Source organism: Etheostoma spectabile, chromosome 4 (assembly GCF_008692095.1).
Source record: "Etheostoma spectabile isolate EspeVRDwgs_2016 chromosome 4, UIUC_Espe_1.0, whole genome shotgun sequence".
NCBI lineage: Eukaryota > Metazoa > Chordata > Actinopteri > Perciformes > Percidae > Etheostoma > Etheostoma spectabile.
Genome location: NC_045736.1, coordinates 24,079,421 through 24,099,156, shown reverse-complemented (window position 1 = coordinate 24,099,156; position 19,736 = coordinate 24,079,421). Strand labels below are relative to the sequence as shown.

At 40.2% G+C, this 19,736-nt stretch overlaps 1 long non-coding RNA gene across 1 annotated transcript; it reads right to left on the bottom strand.

The window, feature by feature from the left end:
• Positions 1 to 7,082: 7,082 nt before the first annotated feature.
• LOC116688209 (uncharacterized) lies at positions 7,083 to 18,050 on the bottom strand. The gene is made up of 3 exons (XR_004331734.1): positions 17,998 to 18,050; positions 17,728 to 17,730; positions 7,083 to 7,094 (listed from the first exon to the last, which is right to left on the bottom strand). It is a non-coding gene; the product is annotated as an uncharacterized LOC116688209 (long non-coding RNA).
• Between the last annotated feature and the right edge of the window lie 1,686 nt (positions 18,051 to 19,736).

The following is a 19,736-nucleotide window of genomic DNA, read 5'->3' as shown; positions in this document are numbered from 1 at the left end:
GTTTTCCATTCTACTTTAAATGACTCTATTAAGCACAAAGTGATAGAATTTTGGAATTGGAACCATGTAACACAACTATTTGGCAAAATAGTTTGTCAGTCTCTGTTGAGCCAATCATGTGGCTTGCTCAATGTTATGTAAACCTGATTATTTGGAGGCTCAACAGACACAAACTATCCGTTACAGAGCAATACAGAGCCAGTAACAAACAACAGCAAAGGTGGGCTATATGGAGCCCTACTAGGGCAAAATAAGGATTTTCTAGCTGTTACAAATGTTGTTGGCACTTGGAGAGCTGGACGAAATAGTTTATTTGGAATCACTGCCATGTGGATTTACTCATGTAGTCCAACAATGCTGCAAAATATGATTTGCTTATCTTTTCCAGAGGCTCCACAGTCACATTTATTGACAGATAAATGGTAGAACATAATAAAAAGCATAGTAAGTGTGATTTTTTATTGTATAGGTAAACAACGTATACAGCATTTTTTTATTAGCTAACCTGTCTTACAGTCAGTAACATCACTGTCAGTCGTTTGTCATCTGGGTTTTGTGTACAGACACAAACATACTTTTATTCAAACATAGACATAACATATGTGAAGAACTGACATTCGAACATACTGTTTTTACTTTCTAGAAATAGCTTTCATGATTGTGATGAAATTTGCTGCTAGATAAATTAGAATAACACCTACTCAGTCATTCAGAATTTATTAGGTTTCCCAGATTATAGAATAATGATCTGTTACATCTACAATGAATGTTAAAGGAGAGTAGCAAAACACAAAGATAGCTGAAGTGAGGAGAGAAATGAAAGGAGATGGGAATTCAGAAGGGTAGAAGAGAGATGACAGATACATCTCAATAAATCACTGCACCTGTAGGCCTTCACATACTACTGTTTGGTGTTTGTTTTGCTGATTCATTTAGACTTACAGTTCATGTCAGAGTACACCATTCTGTTCCTGTTGACATTTCAAAATATTGACCCTTGATCCACCCACAACAGTTTTGTCACTGTATCACAACAATGTATCTGCTCTTTCAAAAGTGTTTATACCAGCGCTCTTCATTTTAAAGCAAAGAATCACATCTGAAATAGAATTTTTAGCTGGGCTAGTATCTGCATTTTTAACACAGGTGCTTACATCTATACACTTGTTAAAACTCCTTCTGGATCAGCAAAGTAGAAGCTCTTTTGGGTAATGTTCCTATTGGACCGGTTCCCCGCGGCTCTCCTCTTGCTTCTCCCCGCACCTCTCTCTTAACACCTCTCTTAAAGCCGGGCCCAATGAGCCCAGCCGACAGCCTCTGGGGTCCTGCAGCTCAGAGAATACACACAGGCCTTTACGGTGCTTGGTTGGTGTGGTAAAGTGTTTGGTACATGTATGGGCATGTAGTGAGATGTACATCAGTGTTTGTATTTTGTGTATGTGTGCGTGGACATGTTGAACTGTTGTGGACAGGATGTGGGGCTAAATGTCATATTTTGTTTGCCTTAGCCAATGGATAACCTTGCACACTGCCACACACACATTCACACAAGCATTTACATGCCCAGACACATGCACATGAATTCATTGCATCCCCTTGGCAATGTCTAGTGAATCAAAACCAAGGTCAAAAAGAGTTCATTGCACACACATGCACTCAACAGACTCTATGTAGACACACACATTTCTTGCCTGTTGTTTCCATATTTCTACTTGGGCTAACAGTTTACAGCCCCTGCAGTCAAATTTCCTAGATCCTATTTAGCCACTGAGAACTGAGTTTTCACTCAGTTAACTGTATTTGGTATTCAAAGAAATTCACGGGGTGGAAATGACTGTTCAACTAATGCTTGCAAGCAACATAAACAAAAAGGGTATACAATATTCATGCAGGTAAAACAAGGACGGGAAGTACTGTACAGTGTAAGCAAATCAGCTAACTTTATTTGCTTTTGGGCTTGCCTATGCAAAAGTATAGCTTGATTAGTTGTCTCTACAGTATGCTTAATTGTGCCGATTAGGTTGTATTTAGTATAAGAAAAGTTTCAGCTGTACTGAAGAAATGCAGTTCAGAAGAAAAGACACAATTTGTTTCGCGGAGTACGGAAAAATGCAACGTTAGCAAAAAGAGGCTTAAAAAGGCTTGAAAAAGAATAAACTTATTCAGAAAAAGAGAGTAACAAACAAAGCAAAGGGGGGAGAATGTGAAAGTGCATTGATCAGCATGGATTCAAGAACAAGCCCGGCTTGCTGGCCCAGTGTGACGTGGGGCCGGGCCCAAATTAGTCAGACAACACCTTTGAAATTCTCAATAGCTTTCTTGTGAATTAGCCGTCCCCTTTCATGGCTGCCTGGAGCAGATAACAGGCTCAATTCTGTTAACAATCTCACCTAATAGACTTCTTCCCTGTCAATCACATTTCAAAATACCAATACAGCCCAGGAGCTCACTCACTCACTCACACATGCAGACACACAATTACTCTTGCGAATACACATGAACACGCTCACACATTTTGTTTCTCACTTTCCGCTATCTTTGCCAGCATTTCACTTTTGGGTCAGCTGTCTTTGGAGTACGCTCCACCAGAACTTGCATTTGTGCAGTCAAAAAGACTTGAGCAAGTGCATGTAAAAGTCCTTTCAATGTGAATTTCAGAACTTCGAACAAACTGCCAGAATCAAGTATCGCAGAGTATCAACCACACCAAAACATCTTTAAACCTATGTATCCAAAAATTTAAATTATTTCCTCAGTGTTAATTTTGTCACCTGATATGCCAAAAAAAGCTGCATAAATTTTAATGTCATTTTAGTTTTCATCAATATGTAACCTCCAAGCATTTTGAAGCTACAGCTGCGCTATCCTTGAGTAAAGTTACCATGTCCACAGGTGTTATATTGACTACGTTTACTCATTCCTTCTGATAGCAACTCGAAAGATAGGCTGTTGTCATAGTTTTCGTGACGAATTTAACCCTGGTGTGCATGTTATGCCTCTGTAAATAGGTTTCTTTCACATACCCACTGAAAATACACATCGCTTTCAGATAGAGTAAATCTCATCCATTTGCAAGCAATAATCTGGTAAAAAAAAACGTATTGTTATCCTTCATAGCACCTTTTTTAAATTTTGTACATTTGTCATGGCTTGGCTCAGGTGTTCATAACACAGAAGGAGAAAATGCCGTGTTACTTGTTTAAACAATACTTTGTTTAATTAAAAAATTAGACCAAATAAACTACATACAGAATGGAATGTCGAAATCAGAGTTAGTGGTGTGCATGAGGGCAGTTGCGCAACAAGCCAAAACCAGGTCTTTATGCAGGATTATCAAGGCGGGCCCCCCTACTATAGCACGTCATGACGGCGCAATGTCCGCGAGTAGGCTACCATGAATAGGACAGGATCATAGAGACACAGCATTAGAGATGAGATGACTGACAAAATCAAGAGTAGCCTACGCGCATCACAAAAACAACAAAAAAAGCTGGTGAATGCGCACAATAACACATGAAAAAACACACAAGTGCAGTCCCTCCAGTAGTCTTTTTTTTCTAGATTGTTGCGGCCCACAATGGGGGAGCTTTTTAATAAAAATTGCGATAAAAGTTGCGATGCCTTTTGTACGTTTATTACATTAAACTTGCAGAAGACAATGAAAGTTCCTGAAAGGACGCCTGGATAGCTCAGTTGGTAGAGCGGGTTCCCATATATAGAAGTGTACTCCTTGAGGCAGCAAGTCCAGGTTAAAATCTAACCCGCGGCCCTTTGCTGCATGTCATTCCCCATCTCTCTCCCCCTTCATGTCTTTAGCTGTCCTGAAAATAAAGGCCTGAGAATGGCCAAAAATTCATCTTAAATCTTGCATAGTTCTTCTAGAACCATATTTTGGGCAGAACAATGATTATTACTATTAATAATTACTCTGGGCTGTGATTTTTTTTATTGGACTTTAACTGATCATTGCTCTTACATTATCGAGCGTAGTTGTTCTCAATTTAGGGCATCCTGTACGTCTCATCTGCAGTTTTTCCTGCATCCACCGTGTATGTTTGTGTGTGTGTGTGTGTGTGAGTGTGTAAGTTATGGGGGGAACAAAGCAGCAGCCCCACCCGCTGCAGGGAGCCAACGGAATTGAAACAGCAGCAGCTTCAGCGACTTTATGGTAAACAAATTGTTACAGTGTACATTGATGTTAAAATGTGTACAGGTTGACAGGGCAGTCTGAAATGTTTGGCACGGTCTTTCGCTGTACGGTTTGTTGGTAAATGTGAGATGTTTGAGTCACACATGTCTTGTCTTTATAGCAGAAACAAGGAAATTAATTTGTCCCGTTCTTCTCACTCCCTCTTGTTCAGTGGCTCTCAGAGTGCCTGTGGGACTGCAGGGATTGACCGAGTAATGAAAATGTAAAAGGGGGCCCCGGCTGTCAATCAGTATCTTCCAGTCACTGGTCCGTAAGCAACCAAGTACCCTGCTTACTGATAGTTATGCGTCCGCATGGGGGACAGAGGTAATTGTGTGTTGGTTTGTAAAGTGTTATTTATTATTATAAACCTAGGACAACATAACCAAACAGAACCAAACCAAACCTTGGTGTGCTTGTGGAGACAACCAGAGCTGGGACCAGGAAGAGAAAGAGGATACTGCAGCTTAACCCTTGTGTTGTCTTTCCATCATCCATGAAAAAAAAAGCCTTTTTGGTCACTTTTTTCAACATTATTATTATTCTTTTGTCATTTTGTCATTTTTTAATGTTATGGATGCTTTTTTATGTATTTTTTAAAACCTCTTTAGATACACTTGAAAATATATGATTTTCTCGCCTAAATTTTTACCCCCTAAAACATGCTGCAGTTTCCACATGCTTTGGCCCTCTGGGATGACCCTGAGTTCATTGTGAAGCTAACACTCTCAATTTGTTGTTTCTAGTGGCATTGTGACACTAGGCCTTACTGACACAGAGCTACAGAGGTTAGAACACAGAATTTCTATTTCCGTCCAAGTAAATCATCTGAAAAATTAATAAAAATCTCTACTGTAAGCATATTACAACTGCTATATACTAAAATAGTACCCTAGCCACATGTCTCAACTTAGAACAGAAAAAATCCAGAAGAAAATTACTTATAAAATGGATTTTATATGAATGTTTTTCTACAGATATGTCTGTGCGTTTGTCTCATTTCTAATTTCTAAAAAAGCCAAAAAAGTGCTAAATACATAACTTCTGAAATACAAAAACACATCCACATCACTCACACATATACCTGAAAGAAGTACATACATAGATTTATAGGAATAAGTAATCATAATTTGATGAAATGGTGAAATGCCATAAAAAGGCAATATTTTTGGTTTGAATGGGTTGGAGACCCTCTCAGGGAAAGTTTTTGTTGGCCATGTTTGATATCAATCGACTCGTCTTCTGATTGGCTACACAGGGATGCCAGTTTTATGACCTCTTTCTCTAAGTGGTCGGATCTGCTGTCAGTTTTTCCCACGTGGGCCCAATGGGGAATGTGGGATTTGATTAGCTGGTCTGAAGGATTTCTTGAGATAGGCTTATGCTATTGGTTGGGGACAGATATCACTGGAAAGGGCAGAAGCCAGAGGGTGTTTCCCAATGTCAAGGAAGGATCCTCAAAAGCCAGAATTTGGAGGATGCCACGTCATCAACGTCATCAACGCCCGCCGAAGGACCGTTCCAATGTCAAGAATCCTCCGAATTCCTCCAAGGACTCAGTCCTTCATTCATAAAAATTTCCCATAGACAGAGAAGGATGCATATATGTGTATCCTTCGCGGTCCCAAATCACCCACAATCCTATGCGCGGGCCTTTGCCGGCTCGTTAAAAATAATAATAGCGGACCTCAGCGGGAGTTCGAGCGGCATGGCTGACGGTGAAGTTATAATTTAAATCTTTGTGGGGGCCGCATTTTTTATCCCCGGTTAATGTTTTCTTTAAATGTAAAGCTTACGCTTATGTTTGTACAAATTTCCTAAAAAAAAAGGGTGATACCCCCCGGCTAACTTAAAAACAAACCTTTATAAAAAATTTCTGCTGTTACAGTGGGGTGCTGTCTTTGAAAAAGTTTAATGCCGGTGGCATATTCATCCTTTTTATTGCCTTTCCGATTGCGTACGTTGCAGTTTGAATTTTGGGTGTGTTTTCACTGGTTGTACTTAGACGGGGGAAACATGCCCCATGAAAACCCAAAAACCCTTTAACGAAGAAAAAGTATGACCATCCCGTGAAAAAGGGTATGTTAAGCATTATACAAAAAAATCTTTATGTTGTGTTACGGTCTTTTAAAGGACAAACGGGGCGGTCACCAAGGCGGAAAAACCCAAACCCCCGCAGGGGAAAAGGGGCCAAAAAGAAAGGGGTTTGAAATTATTTGCAATTGTTGTTTTTTTAACAATAAAGTTTTAAATTAACGGGTTTTGCCCCGTTCATTAATTTTCTTGGGTGTTTTTTATTAAAAAAACTTTTATTGTTACTGTTTTTCCCCCTTTAAATTTTGCGGGGAATTTGTTTGTTCTGTTGTAACAAACTCGTAAGGGTCTTCAAACTTTACTTATATGTCACACGTTAATCAACATGAAGGGCATCAACAGCTGCCGATATGTTGTTCCCTGCAGAAAGGGAGGTTTTTGGGTTGTCAACCTGTCCTGTTACATTTTCACAATATTTATACGGGTTCCCTGTGTAGTTTTCTTCATCATAAACGAACACCCTTGCCCCAACACACACCAACTTTACTGTGTTGGCGGTTTTTTTATCAATGGTATGATTTTTCTTTTTTGCCCCGGTAAAAAGTATTTTTTAATCTTTCTACTTACATTTTTCTGAAGTATACCTCCCCTGTGTTAGCCCCTTGCGGGTTTCCTTGTATTTTGATCATATTTTTCTTTTTTGCCCTTTAAAATAGAAATCTTACGTATGCAGAAACGGCAAGCTAATTTTAACAGCTATTTTTTTTTTTTAACCATGTATACAATAGCATCTGAATATATTGTTGACTTTTGTAAAAAAATTAATTTCCCCTCGCCCCAGGTCAAAATTTTTAGGGAAAAGCCTTGAAAACTTATATTTAATACCAAGCCCAAACTTAATGACAGGACAACCATTTTTTAAAGCATTTTTTGTTGAAAGAAATTTTTAATATACAAAAAATGATTAAATTTTCTTTTGGCCTCTGTTCCCTGCGGTGGGTTTTTCCCCCGCCCTTGGTACCGCCCCGTTTAGCCCTTTAAAAAATTAAACCCAAAACATAAAGTGTTTAAATACTTTATGAATGCTAAAAACATTTTATACAGGGGGATTTGCTCAACATGTCACTTCTTAACGGGGGCTAGTGAATTTAACTGGGCAGTGATATCCCGCTACAGATAAACCATTAAAACCCAATTTTCTAAATCCCATTGCTAACGTTCCAAATTAGGGAAACGGCATAAAAAGAGTAATTGCCACTTTAAAACTTTACAAAGACCCCCCCTAGCTAGCTAACAGCAAATTTTAAAGCAGGTTTTTAGTTCTCAGTCGGGTGTATTACCTATTATTTAGCTTTTGGGACAAGTTTAAAGCGTTAAGCTTGACATTATGAAAAACATCGGTGATAACAAATGTAGGGCACCACTAAAGATATTTACTTTAAATTAAACCACGTCAGCGATGCCGCTCAACTCCCCCTTATATCACTTTTTTTTTTAAAGGGCCTCAAAGGCTCGCGCATGGGATTTTTTGGTGATTTGGACCGCAAAGGATCCCATATGCTCCCTCCGCAAGGGGAAATTTTCTGAAAAAGGGGCTCCGCCCCGGGGGGAATTGGGAGGTGCCCAAAATTGGAAGGGCCCCTTCGACGGAGTTATACGTAGCGTCCCCCCCGGGTTTTGGGGGATTTTCCGTGACTTTAAAAAAGGGCTGTATTCTTTCTACTCCCAACAGATAATTTAACAGCACATTAACATTCCACAACTTTTTAACCCAGTGTTTGAAATCCCAAAAAAAAATTAAAGTGACGCACCCGCAATCGTGACTTGATACCCCGTTCCTTGTACATGTTCTCCAAATGCTAAGGAGGCCCCTCTGACCCTTCCCAAAGGATCCTCCTTGGAAGGCAGTCCCCAAGGAAGGTCCTTGACTTGAAACCCCTCGGGTCATTGGAAATTTTTTGAAGGGCTTGGGTTTTTCCCCAATGTCAAAAAAGGTCCCAACCCAAAATTTTTGGAGGACCCGTCTAACGCATAAACCCCGCCGAAGGCCCGTTCCATCAGAATCCTCCGAATTCCTCCAAGGACTCAGTCCTTCATTCATAAAAATTTCCCATAGACAAGAAGGATGCATATATGTGTATCCTTCGCGGTCCCAAATCACCCACAATCCTATGCGCTGGGCCTTTGCCGTCTGTTAAAAATAATAATAGCGGACCTCAGCGGGAGTTCGAGCGGCATGGCTGACGTGAAGTTATAATTTAAATCTTTATGTGTGCCGTACATTTGTTATCACCGTTAATGTTTTACATTAATGTAAAGCTTAACGCTTTAATGCTTGTACAATTCCTATAATAATTAGGTAGATACACCCCGAGCTAACGTTAGCTAACTGAACCTATTATATATATTCTGCTGTTAGCTAGCTAGGTTGCTGTCTTTGTAAAGTTTAATGCACGGTGGCATATTATCTCTCTTATATGCCGTTACCGTATATGCGTAACGTTAGCAGAGATTTAGAAAGTTTGTGTGTTTATCACTGGTTGTATCTGTAGACGGGAGTAACACTGCACCATGTTAACTTCACTAACAAGTTTACGAAGGCTAACATGTAGAGCACTCCCGTGTAACGGTATGTTATAGCATTCATACGTAAACATCTTATGTTGTGTTAACTGTCTTTTAACAGGGACTAACGAGGCGGTCACCAAGGACGGCAAAGCCACGACCAGCAGGGAGACAGAGGCCAAAGAAAGATGTTGATACATTATTTGCTATATTAAAGATTGTCTTTCTAACAATAAATGCTTTAAATTACTGTTTGTCCGTGTCATTAAGTTCTTGGCGTGTTTATATAAACTATTATGTTACTGTTATTTCCGTTAAATTTTGACGTGGAATTGTTCTGATGCTGTTGTAACAACTCGTAAGGTGTACATGTTCAAACATTACTATATACTGTACACACAAGTATATTATTCAACATGAAGGGCGATCAGACAGCTGCCGATGATGGTGTTGTTGCAGTGCAGACAAGAGAAGGTTTTAGGTTAGTCAACCTGTCCTGTTACAGTTGCCATCACAGTATATTATACAGTAAGTCCACTGTTGTAGTTTTCTTCATCCTGACGTCAATAACCCTTGACCATTACACACACCTACCTTTACTGTGTTGGCGGATTTTTATCAATGGTATGACTTTTCATGTTTGACACGTGTCAACAGTATTATTTAATCTTTCTCACTTACAGTTTACTGCATGTCATACCTGCCTGTGGTAGCTCATTAGCTGTTAACCTTGTAGTTGCTGATCATATTTTTCTTTCTTGACCTGTAAAAAATAGCTAATCTTACATGTATGCAGTAAACTGCAAGCTAATTTTAACAGCTACTTTTCTTTTTTTAAACATGTTCTACAGATAGCATCTGAATATAATTGTTGACTTATATAAATAATTGAGTTTCCTCTGTCCAGGTCACAATTTGATGGGAAAATAGACCTTGAAAAACTTAATATTATATACACAAGCCCAAAACTTAATGACACGGACAAACCAGTTAATTTAAAGCATTATTGTTAGAAGACAATCTTAATATATCAATAATGTAGTCAACATCTCTCTTTGGCCTCTGTCTCCCTGCTGGTCGTGGCTTGCCGTCCTTGTGACCCGCCTCCGTTAGTCCCGTTAAAGACAGTTAACACAACATAACAGATGTTTAACTACGTTATGAATGTATAAACATACCGTTATTACGGGAGTGCTCATACATGTCAGCCTTCGTTGAACGGGGCTAGTGAAGTTACACGGTGCAGTGATAATTCCCGTCTACAGATACCAACCATGGTAAACAACCAACTTTTCTAAATCTCTGCTATTGCTAACGTTACGCATATTACGATAACGGCATATAAGAGATGAACTTGCCACATTAAACTTTACAAAGACGGCAACCTAGCTAGCTAACACCGAATGTTAACTGACAGGTTCATTAGTTCGTCAGCGCTCGGGGTGTATCTACCTAATTATTATAGCAATTTGTACAAGCTTTAAAGCGTTAAGCTTGACATTAATGTAAAACATTAACGGTTGATAACAATGTACGCACACACTAAAGATACTTACATTTAAATTATACTTCACCGTCAGCGATGCCGCTCGAACTCCCGCTTATATCAGCTGTTTTTTTTTAAACGAGCCGTCAAAGGCTCGCGCATAGGATTGTGGGTGATTTGGGACCGCGAAGGATCACATATGCATCCTTCTCCGTCAATGGGAATTTTCTGAATGAAGGACTCCGTCCTCGAGGAATTCGGAGGATGCTCGAAATTGGAACGGTCCTTCGACGGACGTTGATGACGTAGCGTCCTCCTCATGGCTTTGGAGATCTTCCGTGACATTAAGAAATGGCTGCTGATTTTCATTTTCTACATCCCAACAGCATAATTTAACAGCACAGTAACACTTCCACAACCATTTCATCCCGTTGTTTTGAAATGCAGCAAAAATTAAGTGACGCACCCCAATGACGTGCACTTGATAGCCTGTTCCATTGTACATGTTCTCCAAATGCTAAGAGGACTCTGACCTGCTCCTGAAGGATCCTTCCTTGGAAGGACGAGTCCTACCAAGGAAGGATCCTTGACATTGAGAAACACCCTCTGTCTTCCGCCCTTTCCACTGATATCTTTTCCCAGCCAATAGCATTAGTCTATCTCAAAATATCCTTCAGACCAGCGAATCAAATCCCACAGTCCCCATTGGGCCCACGTGGGAAAAACAGACAGCAGATCCGACCACTTAGAGAAAGAGGTCATAAAACTGGCATCCCTGTGTAGCCAATCAGAAGACGAGTCGATTGATATCAAACATGGCCAACAAAAACTTTCCCTGAGAGGGTCTCCAACCCATTCAAACCAAAAATATTGCCTTTTTATGGCATTTCACCATTTCATCAAATTATAATTACTTATTCCTATACATCTATGTATGTACTTCTTTTAGGTATATGTGTGAGTGATGTAGATGTGTTTTTGTATTTCAGAAGTTTTGTATTTAGCACTTTTTTGGCTTTTTTAGAAATTAGAAATGAGACAAACGCACAGACATATCTGTAGAAAAACATTCATATAAAATCCATTTTATAAGTAATTTTCTTCTGGATTTTTTCTGTTCTAAGTTGAGACATGTGGCTAGGGTACTATTTTAGTATATAGCAGTTGTAATATGCTTACAGTAGTGCTTTTTATTAATTTTACAGATGATTTACTTGGACGGAAATAGAAATTCTGTGTTCTAACCTCTGTAGCTCTGTGTCAGTAAGGCCTAGTGTCACAATGCCACTAGAAACAACAAATTGAGAGTGTTAGCTTCACAATGAACTCAGGGTCATCCCAGAGGGCCAAAGCATGTGGAAACTGCAGCATGTTTTAGGGGGTAAAAATTTAGGCGAGAAAATCATATATTTTCAGGTGTATCATAAGAAGTTTTAAACAAACGATCAGGGAATTAAACGCCTCTTGTCCACGAGTCTTCTGAGAGAGCTTCAGCCAGCTCACGGCGGGGTCTGTGAAGGTTCACCGGCAGACCGGCATGCCAGCGACCCCGGCAGGCACCCACTGGCTGTCATGTCAGACTGTGGAGCTTCTGAAATCAATTTTTGTAAAACGGCCCATATTTGAGCCCTACATAATTGATTTCTTGCACAAAAAGTCTAAGAAGTCAATTCATTAATGAAATAGCAGACAAACAATGTATCAAACGTCCAGTTATAGTTCCAATGAGACAACCTGTAGGGGGACCAAAGCGAGAAAAGCTGTCAATATGGGATATTACCCAGCATGCTTTGTTGAATTGTCTCAATGTTTTAGTGTTTTATTTCATGTGAATACTGGTTTATTAGAGGATTAACTTAGTATTTGAAGTAATGCAGTAATGCAGGAAGTGTTCATTTAGTTTTCATGCTTATTGTGTTTCCACAACAGTGTCCAAAACATCTACTGAAATGGCCCCCATCTTGGTTGAGTGTGATGTGTAAGATGAGAAAGCTGTGCTTAAGCTTAAGTTGTGTCTGTCATGGTTGTAAAAAGAATCTTTGCCAGTGCATACCAGAACAAAAGGCATCAATAAAATTGTTAGGGAGAGTCATGCCTTTTTTCCCAATCATTTTGGAGGGTCATGGAAAAATGTATTGCTGGCAAAGGGAGGGTCAAGTCTATTTTTCCTAAAGATCCCAAAACTCCAACGGTATCCCCTTTAATAAAAAACAAGCAGCATCCATTTTGCTATACAGTCTTTTATTGCTTCTGCTGAATGCCAGTTGAACAATGGGGAAAATTCATCACCAGTCCCTTGAAGTTATTCAGTGCAATTTATCCCATGTCAAATACACGGGAGTTATTGACTGCCTATTGTTTTTAACCCATTAAGATCATTTTAACAGCACAATCTCTTGATGCCGAGGCACACGTGGTTTAGAGTAAAATGTTTCACTCTGTACAGTGGTCTGCAATGAACACAAAGCAGGTAAGACAACGATGCATTTAAAGTACCCTGTCAATACTGCAGTGACACACCTCAGTGATGTTACACATGCATACAGAATATTCAGTCTATTATCTGCAGCTGCTTGATGTGGATATGAGGCAGGCTACAGTATGTAAAATACCTGTGAACACAGTCTTCCACAGTAATTTAAATGTGCGAGCATCCTACTTCATATATTTCTAGTTTGTGCAAATGTGTGCTTTTGCAACCTCTTTGTCGCTCGTTCCCCAAACATCTCACCTCATTTTGCTCCTTTTCTCTGCCTCTCTCTCTTTCTCTCTCTCTGTGATAGCTGAGTGTGAGATGACTCACGGGACAAGGCAAAGCGCCTGGCACACACAGCGCTCAGGTAATGAGAAATGATGTTGGTGTCAACGGTGGAATCGTCCAAATCATCCCTGAGCTGAGTTACATAATTCAAATATCATTCTTTTACTCCCCATGCTCTTTTATCCGTTATCACTGTCTTGTCCTCTGGCACACTCTCCCTTGCTCACTCTCAGTTCAAACAGATTTGATTTCTATTCCTCTATGTTCCAGTGACATCGCCGCTCCTCCGAGAGGCGTGTGCTGGGATTGGAACGAGGATCAAGTCACCCATCATGGCAAAGCATGCTGTGAAAGGCCAGAAGGTAGAGAGACAAACATCTATATGCCTGTGTTTTTTACTTTATGTTAGTGCATGTACTCGATTTTATCATTTTACTTTACTATTTTAGTTTTTTTCTCTGGTCCTGTTCGTGTCTGTTTTGTGTCTGTTCTTTACTTGTGTTCCAGTGTTTTTTGGTCTGTACATTTTTTACTCAGTCTGACCTCAATTGTACAACCTGAATTAATAAACAATTGACATTTTTGGAAATATGTTTATTTGCTTTTTGCCAAGAGTTAGATGAGGAGATTGAAACAACTCTCATGAGTCATCTCAAGTTGCCTGGCAACCGCCAAATCCTTTTTACACTTTGGCTAGCTACAGATTAAACAATCAAGATATAAGTTGTTAGTCAGTGAGTGTTACGGTGTGTTCAGACCAAACGTGAAGCAAGTTTTGGCCTTGCGTTACTTGCATGAACACAGGCGCTGGGGTGTTTCTTTTTAACATTTCGCAGGAATATTTGATATTACTTTAGTTACTTTGAAACCTTGGAGCTAACTTGTTTTGTAGTAGAGTAGTAAAGATAGTTGGAAACAAGTCACAAATACGTAATTTCAGATTTATATAAACATATATATACAGATATATAGTATACTAGACTTATCATGATTTAAACACATTTTTTGCTCCAATTAAAAGACAAAAGTTTTCATTTGAGCGGACATGCATTTGTGTATTCATCTATCTGCATCGCCCATTTGCATTCATTTTATATGTAATTGCGCCACACAAAAATTTGCTTTGCGTTTGGTCTAAACACACCTTTGGAGATCTGACAGACTGATTTTGATACCTTTGGACTGGCAGACTAAGGGCCCTATGTTGCAACCAGTGCAGCATGGCGCAAAGCCCGACGCAAGTGTCTTTGCTATTTTAAGACAGACGCAGTTGTTAATTTCCAATGCACCTGCGCCCATCTTTGAGCCCATAGGCATGCTGGTCTTACAGGAAGATGTGTTCAGCTGAATTCTTGGCGTATTGCTATCATGCGGCAACAGAAAGTGATCGTGCCATTGGCCAGCAAAAACCAGGTCTAAAGTTACACAGCATTTCATTCAATTTAACAGTGCATTAGTAAAATGCACCTAGGCTTGTGCACAACATGCACACTATGCTTGTTACACATACACACAAGGAAGCGCAACACACACACACGTGCAAAACATTAAAAATAAATACATTACGGTGTAAATCCGCCATCATAATAGCAATGCGCCAAGGTACAAATACACCCGGTTCTTAAAGGGAATTGGAGATGACACTCTGATTGGTTTATTGCACGTTACGCCCAAAACACACCTATGAATTAATGAAAACACTAAGTACAACTCTTTTGAACCATGCGCCTGGCGCACAGACCCTTTTTTCTAGCAAACTAGCAAAAGTGAACTTATACTCGCTCTAAACGCACCATCGCTTCACGCCGTGCGCTTAGATCGTTACAATAGGGCCCTAAGTGTTTGCCCTTGTTTCCAAGCTTTATGCAAAGACAAAATATTTGGCTGGTGGCGGTATCTTCATATTTGTCGTACAGACATGAAAATGGTTTATATCTTCTAATATGTTAGAAAATCGTATTTTCTAAAATGTCAAACTATTCATTTTAATTAAGTGTTTTGCCTGTATTGCTTGTAATGTAAACCACAATGATAATCCTTTCTCTTGGATGAAATTGAACAACTTTGTTTCACCAACACAACGTTTCTTTTTTCAAGTATACATTGACAGCAGATGGTGAAAACGAGGAATAGGGTGCTTCTAATGCCAGTCTTCCACCAAAAGCCTCTCAGACAGCTACTGTAAACAATGTATTGATGCAACACATTGAACTCAACAGCCCGTGAGCACTATTTGCATTCAACTGTGGGGAACAGAAATGGACTTCACCAGATTGTTTTTTTGGAATATAAATTGGGAAAACTTTCCTGGCCAGGGCAGAGTCTATATTGGCCAGATTGAGGTGAGATAACGTGGGGAATATGAGTGGAGAGATGAAGTTGACCCCAACCTTTTCATTTCTGCCCCTCCGCTCCATGCTCAGCCGAGCAGCCACTTCCATGGCAAGGTGGAAGAAAATATACCGTTAACTGTGTGCATGGAGTCACTTCAGCTTCTGTTTCTCTTTATTTTCACCCACTTGTCTTCACTGTGATTCATTGTTCCCTTGCACTTACTGGCTGGAGTACAGTGTTTGCACTTCTTGTCTCTTTGCACACATACTTGCACACACGCACACACACACACACACACACACATACATTCTCACACATTTTTCATCTACTCTGTCTCTTCTCCTACTTTCCCCCTTGCTCCCTCTTCTTCTCGGCAGCAGTGGTTGAAATCTTGTATTGGCATGTCTCCTTTCATCACGCCACCATTTGTGAGGAGGATTGAGGAGAGTGTACAGACCTGGAAGTGTGTGTTGAGGCGTAAAGGACCCTCTCAGCCCTAAGCCAAGCCCTGTCCATCCAATGGAGAGCCCAGACGGTGTGATTCAGCCGTCCTGAAACCTGGCCAGCTCTGACTCACACACACACATACACACAGTCAGAGAGGCACTCAAAGAGAAAGTCACAGACATCCTCTTCCCTCTCTTAAGTCACCACAGTGAGGCCACACTGGAGGGGTGTCAGGGAAAAGAGGTGCGGAGGGGAAGCTCTGTGGTTGTCAATCCTCAGGGCAAGGTCACCTTCACTTGGCCGGAAGCATGCAGAAGAGATACAAGGACTGAAGAGGGTACAGGTTAAGTCTGACTTCTAACAAACTTCTCTCAAAACAGATTCAACTCCCTTCAGGGCCAACACATAAATTGATGTGTGGGTATGGGCAACTGGCATGTTTTTAGACTCCCATGCATGATTTAGTGGGAGAAGTGCTGAATGATGGAAAGGGTCATAAGCATGAATCTATAAGCCATTGGGAGTTTGACTTGGATATTTGTGTGTTTGTATGATTGCATGAACCACAAGCTTGATTTGATTCTGGGGATGTCCCACAAATGTGTGCTGTGGAACTTGAAATCTCACTCAGAAACGAAACTTTTTGGAGTGCAAATGAATGTTGTGTTGCACTAACTTCTGTCATAAATGATTTTCAATTATTTCTAAAAAAAAAACCTAAGGCAGAAAAAATATTTAATAATATTGAACTATGAAACTTCAGACTAAACTACACATTGAATTCTTATCCACAACATTAGATGGATTTGCTGTAATAAGGGTGAAAAAGACGGCAATCTAACGCCCCCGTTACGATAGCTTCAAAGGCCAATATTTTCATCAAGTGTACCCGTGATCCCATTGAATTGATTAGTGAATTTCATCAGTAGTGTTCTATATGCAGGACTATGCTTTGCATGTCATCCTAGAGTAGTCCCAACTTGTCCTGTTCTGTCCTGTAAGCCATGTTCACATTAGCAGTAGCCTCATTGTGTGCAGGTAGGTTAGCATTGTTACCACACTGTGGCAGTAGGCTTCTTGATTGACCAGGAGACTTTATCTTCCTAAACATCGTATCCACCCATCCCCCTCCAACTTCACAACCTCACCCCTGAGGCTCTCTGCTGGGAAAAACAACGAAAGGCTGACCTGTTACATGGTTTACTTTGTTTTATAAGCTTCTAGGCCTGGAGGCGCTGGGTGCGGCTTGGTAATGTTGACTTTCTTCATGGATATATCATAGGAGGAAATATTATATCATGAAGTTAGAAGATGAGGCACAACAAAAGTGTGTGTAAGCATGTAAGTACATGTAAATAATATTATCAGCAGCAGCATATTGAGAATAAATATACCTTTTACCATTTGAAGGCCATGCATAGACCAAGAAAGAATAGGAAGAGTGAGAGTAAAGAAGAGAAGGGAGGACATAGAAAGAGGGAGGGGGAGTGTGACAAGCGCCATAACATCCTCTGAGATGCATTTGGACAGAGTGAGCATCTGTCAAAACAAGGCAGCCTCAACGGCCGCCTCACTAATGGCTATGGACATGAACGACAGAGGGGGAGGAGAGATGGGGGGGTTGGCACTTGCCCATTCAAAGAGACAAGCAAAGTTGCTGCTGCACACGCACACTCACATATCACACATGCACCCACAACAGCTGCAACTCCTTTTTTGCTTGCATCAGAGCCCACCAATCATTTGATACCAAATTTCTAAACAGCTACACTGTAATAGCTATTGAACTACTTTCATGTTTGGGTGTACGTGTGTGTATTTATGCACTCGAGTATGTCAGTGTTTGTGTGTGAGTGTAGTGTATCCATGTTTACCATTCAACAGTGTTTTTGGTTGTCAGATACTCTCCACCATCTCTCATTGTGATGAATTAGGCACTGTGTCAATCACTCATCTGAATTGTTTTTTTCTTCATTTTTTTTCAAGGCAATTTGGGCAGAGTTGTCTCTCTCTCTCTCTGTCTCTCTCTCTCTCTCTCTCTCTCTCTCTCTCTGTGAGAAACAACCATGATCAACCTTGGATTTAAATCATGGTATTGGAAGGAAATGTGACTCTGCATGGCAGTTTAAACAATTACATTGCCCACACAAACAATGATTTTGACAACATCACAAAATTAACTTAAAGGGGTGATAGAATGGTTATATAGCGTATTTCACACTGTTCATTAAGGTCTCCTATTTTACAACTTGTACCCTCGCAATTTCTGTCAAGATGTCCAGTTGGTTGAAAAGTTAGTGGCCTGTTTGTGGTGGGCAGTTTATACAGCTGCTCACAAAAAGGGAAACTCGTCTTAGTCATTATTGTAATATTGTTACCAAATACTCTCCAGCTGAATAGTTTGTCTGATTATGGGTTACGTACATTCTTTGCCATGTTGTAGTAACATGTTATCTTACAACAGGACACCCATTCAGCTGGGCAGGAGCCTACTATTTTGTAGTAGCCTACTGCTTGTATGCTACGTCTGGTCAGGTGTACTTATGGAAACTGTGCACACATGCCCAAGGAGAGAGAAAATATATGTTGCCGATAAATACCTCAGCTAACTAAAACCAGAGATACATTAACTCAAGCTACTTGATGCTTTCTGCTCATACAAAATTCTGAAATGACAGCAGGGTCATTATTTTTACAGGTCATGAGAAGAATGACCCAGGTTCCTGAGGAGATAACCTGTATGATTGACCATCCTGGCCTTCATCCGGTGTGCCTCAATATATATTCTTTGCAAAGTGCAATAAATATTTACAGAGTTGACCATGGCCGTTTGAGAATCAGAGGGATGGCAAGGTGAGGCCAATTTGATACCACTGTTGGCAGTTAAATTATATAAATAAAATGTTAATAACAATACCCTCATACCCTTAACATATTACAAAAACACACAGTACTATCAAGACAACAAAATGAAAAACTTTATTTTGTATCAACATAATCATCCACCCTAAAGATAAAAATGTGCTTTTCCACTACCCCCTGTTCTCTTTGCAGGCAATGCAGACACATGGCCTATAGGACTTTTGTGAGCTGGCGCTGGGGTTTTCTTGGAAGAAGTGTCCATGTTGAGATCCCCTCTTGTGTGGTGCTGCGTATACGGAGAGAGTATCTGGATGCTTCAGGGCAGTATGTTGGTTTCAGACCCCCCCTAGACTGAACCGTGACACATGTTCAGCAACAGCATCGTCCATGGAAGGCCTGTCAAGCTGAGCACACAGGTCCTGGGGCACAGGAATCTGACGGATTCCTTCCAGATAAGGAAGGGGGTCATGGATGACCTCGTCGAACACCAGCCACATCAGGTCTAAGACATAGCCTGTTGTGTGTGAAAAGTTATTTTTAGCACCTACGGTATACCATTGTAGATTTGGTTTTGTTGTTTGTAGTGTGTTAAAAGTTATGTTTAGCACCTATACGTTTATTTTTATTTTTGTTTGAAGTAAAAAAATGTTTAAACTTACAAATTGTTTGCTCTGTCTTCACTTTTTTGATGGTGTAACCTTTTCTTTTCTTTTCTTTTCCCCCCTGGTTGCCTTCCGTTGTGGGCAATCAGCATTCTCATTGAAGTGCATGGCTGCAAGGAGCAAACTGTAATTGAAAATCATGCCTGTTGATGAAGATAAACACAAATGTGTAATCATTGCTTTAGAATGCAGACCTGGTTTAAATCACTTGTTATGGTCGTTTTGAGGCCTTCGGTGGATGTACACACTTGGGGAAAGCTGGATTAGAATGACTGTGGACATCTTGAATGTGGTTCAACAAAGACTTCCATTTTGCAACCTTCTCTGTTCTGGAGACGGAGATTGAGGCACACCAGCACAGGTGGTTGACTATGCTTTTATTCCACTTTTTTCACC